Below are 8,679 nucleotides of genomic sequence, written 5' to 3' on the forward strand. Positions count from 1 at the left end.
CCAGGTAGAATGTTTATAAAGGAATGAAAGGCATTTCATTTCTTTAGGGAATGCCTCCAGGATGTCAGGGGCTGTATCTGTTTTAGTGATCATGGCATTCTAGTGTCTAAGCCAGTGCCTGGCATATACAATGTGTGCTCAGTCTGTACGTGTGGACTGAGGGAATGAGAAGGTATACCAGTTGCTTATGTCTCCCACCACAGCTGGGAGACATAAGCTTTATCAAAAGAATGGTCTGTAAGTCAGGAAGGCAGGACTAATGACCTAGTTTTATTCATTCTTAGAAGCTGAATTTTGACAGGGGAAGTCAAAGCCTTCAACAATACCTGGACAGCTTCTTTAACGTGAGGCATCTTAAAGTAACAGAAGTATGTGCTGAGAGTGAATCGATGCTCTGAGATCTAATGTGTGACATTAGAGCCCATGCCCAAGTGGCTCTCCACATAGCACCTACTCACAGTGCCTCGTATGAACAATTGTTCAACTCGCACTTTAAAAGACGTCTTCTCCCCCCCTCCCCCCCCCATCAGAAGAAAAACACATGCTCATTAGAAGAAATGAGAGAAATACATTAGAAGGAGAAAAAAGGTATCACTACTTAATTTCACTACTGTTAACATTTGAAGTACTGTATTAAGTTTAAAGAAAATATAGAGACCTTTAACTTTATGAAAGAAATGGAGTATTGCAAATAAAATTGAAGTTGTCTTTCTTCTTTCCTCAATCCTGCTCCCTCCCCTATCCACAGGTAACTCCTATCATGGAGTGCGTGTGTGGGGAGGTGGGGGAAGGAGAGGATCAGAGGGAGGCAGAAGAAGCAAGCATAGAAGTCCTGAACAGCCAAGCTTTGGGAGGTCTGGCCGTAGGCTGCTCAGCCCACGCCTGCTCCAAAAAGAGCCCCAGTACCTGACCCTAGGTGGCTCAGGGAGCCAGTCCTGTGGGCCAGGCCCTGAGGCCAAGCGTGGGGTCCCTGTAGACCTCAGGACCGTTTCCCATTGAACATTGCTTGTCTTAGTTTCCCAGAGCTTGGGAGAGAAGCCATTTGGGAAACAAAAGGGAGATTTGGGTTGAGACTCAGACCACCAGGGAGCTCCTGAGTTGGCTCCGCTCCTGGTACAAGTGTAGTTCACCACGTGGCCTCGGGCCAGGACTCCACGGGGTGGTTTCCATGGGCATGAATAGGCCCACATCAGCATTCTAGAGCACAGACTTGGATTCCAAACAGAAAGTGACCCCTCTGCACAGAGAGTGAACCTCTGAGTGTTCACATCTCTTCCCGCACCCACACCCCCATCCCCACCCCTTAACCCTCTCGTCACCTGCAGGTTTGCTCCTTGGAGGAGAGGCCACACCTGGGCGCCTGCTGGCTCTCTCCCTTGTACGCATCAAAGGGGAGGGGTGTTGCCTCTGGAAACCTGGTTGCCCTGTCCTGTCCTAAGGGGAAATGGACTGTGAGGGCATGTGAGGCCATCGCATTCTTTTTCTGGGTCACCTTGCCTAGCTTTGCAGTTGGTGACACTTCTGCTTATAACCCCGGGCAGAGCGGTGACAGGGGGGCCCCAGCACTTGACATCATGAGCAGGGTGGTGAGTGGTTCAGCACAGCATCTGCCAAATTCTTGGTGTTTTGAAAAAATCAAGTTCATTTTAGCTGGTGGTTGGTAGGTTATTATCCCATGTGGAAGGTGTTAAAAGGCCACGCTTTTTACTGTGGAATTCTTCTCTAATTTTAATTTAAACCAATTTAGCGAAAAAGATAGCTGAGTTCTCAGACTCTTAAAAGCTTAAGAGCCCAGCCGGCACAGCTCATTGGTTGAGCACTAACCTATGATCCAGGAGGTCACGGTTCAATTCCTGGTCAGGGCACATGCCCAGGTTGTGGGCTTGATCCACAGAAGGGGGCATGCAGGAGGCAGCTGGTCAATGATTCTCTCTCATCATTGATATTTCTATCTCTTGCTTCCTCTCCCTTCTGCTCTGAAATCAATAAAAATATACATTTTTTTAAAAAAAACTTAAGAAATCATATTCCAATCCATGTGACCCACCCAGGATCATGAGATGAATAAAATTCATCTATATTGTTACCATAAATTCCTTTACATTTTGGTCTTTTCAATTGAAAAACTGAAATATCAATCATATACTATTGAAATGTATTTTTTTCATGGATGAGGCACCACAGATTGCTTATATGACAAACAATGGTGGAAAAGGTGAAGGGACTAAGAAGTACAAATTGGTAGTTACAAAGTAGTCATGGGGATGTAAAGTCCAGCACAGGGAATATAGTCAACTAGAGGCCCAGTGAACAAAATTTGTGCATGGGGCGGGGGTCCCTCAGCCCAGCCTGTGCCCTTGGGGGATGTCCAATCAGGCCTAAACCGGCAGTTGGACATCCCTCTTGCAATCCGGGATGCTTGCATGCACCAGTGACCATACTTTTCATACAGGTGAAAGGCATCTTGCTGTTGTATGGGCAGCTACACTTTTTTGCCCTGATTATAAAAAGTAGTACATAACATGATCTTTCTGAGGCAGTAGCACCATTTTCCCCATCTTATGGGTGGAAAAACTGAAGCAGAGAGAAGTTAAGTAATTGGCTTTGTCACACACTTATAAGTGTCAGAATCAGGGCTGACCACAAAATGTGCAAGCCAGAGTCCATGCATGTCACTGCTGCATCATCCTGTTTTTTCAGTGTTAGAGTAGCCTTGCCAAGTTTTAATTTTTAAAACTAAGAGACTGTTCCCAATATATAAGGTAGGGTCCCTAGGCCTGGTCAGTGATTAGGGCTGATCTGCGGAGTGACCAGCAGGCAGAGTGATCTGGGGGCCCCCGCTGGCACCTGCCTTGGCTGGTAGCCTGGCGTCACCTGCTGGCCGGCCCCGCCCCCCCCCCCCCACCAGTTGCCTCCCTCTGGGGGGGGGGGGGGCAGACGCTCAATGCAGGAGCTGCCCTCCCCCACCCCCCATGGTCAGTGTGCATCATAGCAACTGGTCGTTCCACCGGTCGTTTGGCCGTTCAGTCTATTTGCATATGAGGGTTTTATTATATAGGATACTATTGTAATAGCTATGTGTGGTGCCAGGTGGGTACTTGAAATATTGGGGGAACACTTTGTAAAGTATATGATTGCCTAACCACTATACTGTACTAGTATATCTGAAACTAAAACAAAATAACATTGAATGTAAACTGTAATTGAAAAATAAAATTTTAAAAAGAAAGCTTTCTTTCACAGCTCTAAAGCCTACCTTCCAGGGGTAGTAGATGGAACCAAGTGCAATGGCTGTGTTTGAAGTCAGAAATGTTGGGTTATGGGTAACTTCAGATAGTCCAACCTAATATTTTGGTCTAAACAAAGTTTGTGACCAAAGGCACCGTTCACTGAACTGTCAACTTGTCTGGATTCTCCTTTTATGGATTGTGAAGAAGGTGAAAATGATTCCAAATGCTTTAAATGCACCAGTTCCTTTCATCTTCACCATAACTTCATGAAATTTAGCTTCTGATTAGCCACCTTTCACAAATGAGGAAACCAAGGTCTAGCATATTCAGTAATTTGCCATTGTCTCACCAGCGAACATGTGACTAAGCCCGGCTTTGGGCCTGGGCAATCTGGGTCAAAAGTCTGTGCTTTTCACTCTGCTACATGGTGAACCAAAGAGTGGAGAGCCAGATGGAGTAGGTGAGGGCAAGAAAAAAATAATACGTGTGAAATATCCAGAGGGGTTGGGATATTTTCAGCTAAAAGTAAAGGTAACCTCACTAAAGTGGCTTAAGCCCGTGGTCGGCATACTGCGGCTCTCGAACCACATGCGGCTCTTTGGCCCCTTGAGTGTGGCTCTTCCACAAAATACCACGGCCTGGGCGAGTCTATTTTGAAGAAGTGGCATTAGAAGAAGTTTAAGTTTAAAAAATTTGGCTCTCCAAAGAAATTTCAATCGTTGTGCTGTTGATATTTGGCTCTGTTGACTAATGAGTTTGCCGACCACTGGCTTAAGCCATAGGAAATGTATTGGCTATCTAATAAGAAATCTGGAGCCTGGGCGGTGGCAGGGCTAGTTTTATAGAATAACAATGTCATCAAAGGCCAAGTTGCCTTTATGTTCTGCCGTCCTCCCCACACTGGCTGATTCACTAGACTGCCTCTCCTCATGGGCCCCGAATGGCTGCAGTGGTTCCAGGCTTCATATGCCAACAACATCCGTGCAGAAAGAGGGAATCCACCCTGTCTTATGTCCTATTTTAAGATCTAGCCTCACATAGATAGATAGTTGGGGAAGGGTGGAGTATTTGAAAAGCTTTTCAGAGAATTGTGGATATTCTTTGATACTACATGAAACTTGGCAAGTGATAGTATTTAATAGTTAGTTGCAATGTGGAATCAGAAACCATAATAATGAACTTTTTATACTTTGTTACATTAAAATCCATTCGTCTACTTGATACTTTGAATAGATACTTTACTCATGAATATTTCAATAACATCACACATTTTTTTTGTTTGGAAAACATTGATTTACTGAGGTATACAGATCTTCTGCATGTTGACCTGCTTCATACAACACAAAAGAATTCATTAATATCACCATCTATTTTATAAGAAAAGTATTGGGAAGCTGTCGAACTCATGGTGGTGAATTCAAGTTTTTACAGTATTCTAAATTTCCCCTGAAAGTTCAAATTTTTCATTGGAAGGAAAAGTGTCAATTATTTTCCTTGAAACAAAAGGTTCACTAGATTCATTTTCAACACAATGTTTGACAAATAGCCCACTCTGACTAATCAGAATTTGTCTGTCTGGGGTTCTTTCACGCAAAAATGATGTTCCATGACAAAAGTTGCTTGTTTAGCTCACAACTGTAAAAGTTGCACAGGTACTTCTTGGAGACAACCATCATACGTCAGCATAAGCGCTTCCCATCTTGTCCTGTGGAATTTAAAAAGGTGTGTACTCAAAGAGCTGAGACACTGAAATCAAGCACATTCCTAAGTGAAGCTGGGTGGTGGTTGGAACTGTGTAGTGAAGAATACAAAGGCTGCTGGTACAATTCAATTCCACTGCCTTGATTCATGCTAAGGTGCTGGCAGTTTTGCTTACCTTGGCTATTATATCATCTGTGCAAAATGTCAACAGACTTGTTCCAGGATAAACTAGGAGATTCAAAAAGTTATTCAACATTTTGTGTTTGTCGCCAAGTGTTCCCATCAATGACCTTCAATGCTCAGCAATACAAACTTGGGCACTCTTCCAGCCAACATCCTATATAATAAAACCCTAATATGCAAATCGACCAAATGGTAGGACAACTGGTTGCTATGAAGTGCACTGACCACCAGGGGGCAGAGGAAACCGGCAGCGGCGATGGGGGAGCGGGGCTGGCCAGTGGGCAGCACCAGGCCACCAGCCAAGGTGGGTGCCAGCAGGGGCCCCCTGATCGCCCCACCTACCAGTCACCCCACAGATCGGCCCTGATGGCCGGCCAGGCCTAGACACCCTACCGTATATATTGGGAACAGTCTCTTACATTTAAAAATTAAAACCTGGCAAGTCTACTCTAACACTGAAAAAACAGAATGATGCAGCGATGACTTGCATGGACTCTGGCTTGCACATTTTGTGGTCAGCCCTGATTCTGACACTTATAACTGTGTGACAAAGCCAATTACTTAACTTCCCTCTGCTTCAGTTTTTCCACCCATAAGATTGGGAAAATGGTACTACTGACTCAGAAGAATCATGTTATGTACTACTTTTTATAATCAGAGCAAAAAAATATAGCTGCCCATACAACAGCAAGATGCCTTTCACCTGTATGAAAAATATGGTCACTGGTGTATGCAGCATCCGGAATTGCGAGAGTGATGTCCGACTGCTGGTAGTCGGACATCTCCTGAGGGTGCAGGCCAGGCTGAGTAACTAACCCCTGCCCCTGTGCACAAATTTCATGCACTGGGCCTCTAGTAATAAGATAACTTACTCCTTAAGGTGTTTTGGAGTTTCCCCCCCCCATTTCTAATATGAAAAGCTGTAACAAATAATGTTTAACTTTTAAAGAGTTCATCACACCTACATTTAAAATATTTAATTCTTTTTTTTTTTCTGTAAATACTGAGTGAATGGTCTCCAAGTGACACCACAACTGAATGGGCACCAGAATACTTTTAGTTTTTAATTAATAATTGTTATTTTTAGAGCAATTTTAGGAAAAATTTTTCAAAACTTTAAAATAATGATTGTAAATCAAAACAATGTGGGTTTACTTCTTGGGTTTCCTCATAAGCTAGAGGCAAACTTCAGGATTTCAAAATAACAATTTATGTGCCGAAACTGGTTTGGCTCAGTGGATAGAGCGTCGGCCTGCGGACTCAAGGGTCCCAGGTTCGATTCCGGTCAAGGGCATGAACCTTGGTTGCGGGCACATCCCCAGTAGGGGTGTGCAAGAGGCAGCTCATCAATGTTTCTAACTCTCTATCCCTCTCTCTTCCTCTCTGTAAAAAATCAATAAAATATATTTTAAAAAAATAACAATTTATGGATAATAATGAGGTTAAAGAGACTATAGCAAGTATAACTGAAGGCCATAAGAGCTCAATAAGAGTATTGAGAAAATAGCTAAGCTCTGAAAATACACACATATCTTTGTATCCTAAACCTACTTTCTTGGAAAATTCTAGAAGACATTTCTGAGCAAATGAAAGTACAAAAGTCAAAGAATCTTGTATAATAATAAAAGTGTAATATGCAAATTAGACCGTATGTCCTTCCAGACGACCTTCCAGATGAAGCCGGGGATGCAAGGGAAGCCCGGGTCCCAGGTGCCAGAGGGAAGCTGGTGCCGGCGGCCAGGGAAGGAAGGCCTACCCTTGCACGAATTTCGTGCATCAGGCCGCTAGTGTTTTAATATTATTATAAAAAAAGTTTTGGCCTTTCAAACTTCCTGAAAGGGACTTGCCATCTTACATGGGGGTCCCCAGGTCACATTTTGAGGTCTAGGGGTGGAGTCAAGCACAGCCACTTGGCCTGACTTACCAATGAGTGCATTTTGTGGTTGACCAGGTATTTTTCCCTCTAGGGGTTACAATGGAAAACAATGACTGGCGTAGAGGCACCTTTTAGATGTTGAGACAGTTAAAGTTAAAGCAGAGATGTGAGTTTAAGTTAGAAGAGATAGTACCAACACTGGCATCTGAAGTCTTCAGTTTTAATTAATCACTATTTTATTATTGTTTATAATTTTTCAATTAAAATTGACTAAAAATATCATATTAGTTTCATGTATACATATAGGAATTAGGTACTTATATAACTCACGTAGTGATCACCTCAATACCTACCTGGCATCATGCACAGTTATTACAATATTATTGACTATACTCCCTATGCTGGGCTTTACATCCCTGGAACTGTTTTTTTAACTGGCAATTTGTACATCTTAATTTTTCCCTTTTTCACCCATCCCCGCAACCCCCCTCCAATCTGGCAACCAGCAAGATATATTTTGTATCATATGAGTTTGTTTCTGTTTCGTTTGTTAATTTTTGTTTTTTAGACCACAAATAAATGAAATCATGGCATTTGTCTTTCTCTGTCTGAATTATTTCACTTAGCATAATCTAGGTCCATCTATGTGGCTTCAAATGGTAAAATGTCATTCTTTATTATGGCCAAGTAATATTTCATTGTATAGAAGTACCACATATTCTTTATATATTTGTCTACCAGTGGGCATTTAGGTTGCTTCCATATCTTGGCTATTGTAAATAATGCTGCAATGATCATATGATGCATATGTCTTTTCAAATTAGTGTTTGTGGTTTCTTCAGATAAATACCCAGAAGAGGACTTGCTGGGTTATATGGTAATTCTATATTTAATATTTTGAGGTATCACTTTTTAATTAGTTTCTTTACCATGGCTGCCTTCATCTATAAAATGAAAGCTTTAGACTAGATGTGTGATCTCAAATCCCTTGCCGTTCTAACCATTTTTATTTAATTAATGTGATGAAATCACAGTGACTTTTATACTCTCAGCACTGCAAAGTTGTGTCAGTTCACAAGAGGGTATGAAAATAAGGCCTTAGCAATTTCTACAGACTTGCACAATTATCCACACCCAGTGGGGTCCTCAGAACAGATAACAGCACTGCTGGCAGCATCCTGACTGCTCAGTTTGCAGACTTGATGAGATCAAACTTCAGTTTTAACCAAAAACATTTCCACTATTTGGCCCACAGAAAGAAAGGAATAAACAAAAACCTTGATTTGACTAAAATACCAGCAGAGAGGGACACCATCTGTGACCCTGCTAAGGAATTTTGGAACCGAGTGGCTAAGAGAGAAATTTGCAAGAGAGCTGCAGTATTTAATTTACTGTTTTTAAGACTGCCCAGGAAACTCACTGAGAAATGAAAGAGAACAATAACCAGCCTGCAACCGTTCAGGTGTGTCCCACTTAACAGCACCATGGGGAAAAATGTATAAGTTATAGCCAGTTTGAAAATATAATGGAAGAAAAAACATATTTCAGTTTTCTCACAAAAAGACAAGATAGCTAGACATAAACTTACTGATACACATGCAGTCACTACAAAAATAAATTTTTTAAATTTACTTTTGGAAGCAATAGAAAAACTTATTGAGTAGAAAGTATACTTTGTTCTTAGCTAGG

Source organism: Eptesicus fuscus, chromosome 8 (assembly GCF_027574615.1).
Source record: "Eptesicus fuscus isolate TK198812 chromosome 8, DD_ASM_mEF_20220401, whole genome shotgun sequence".
In the NCBI taxonomy this organism is placed as follows: Eukaryota; Metazoa; Chordata; class Mammalia; order Chiroptera; family Vespertilionidae; genus Eptesicus; species Eptesicus fuscus.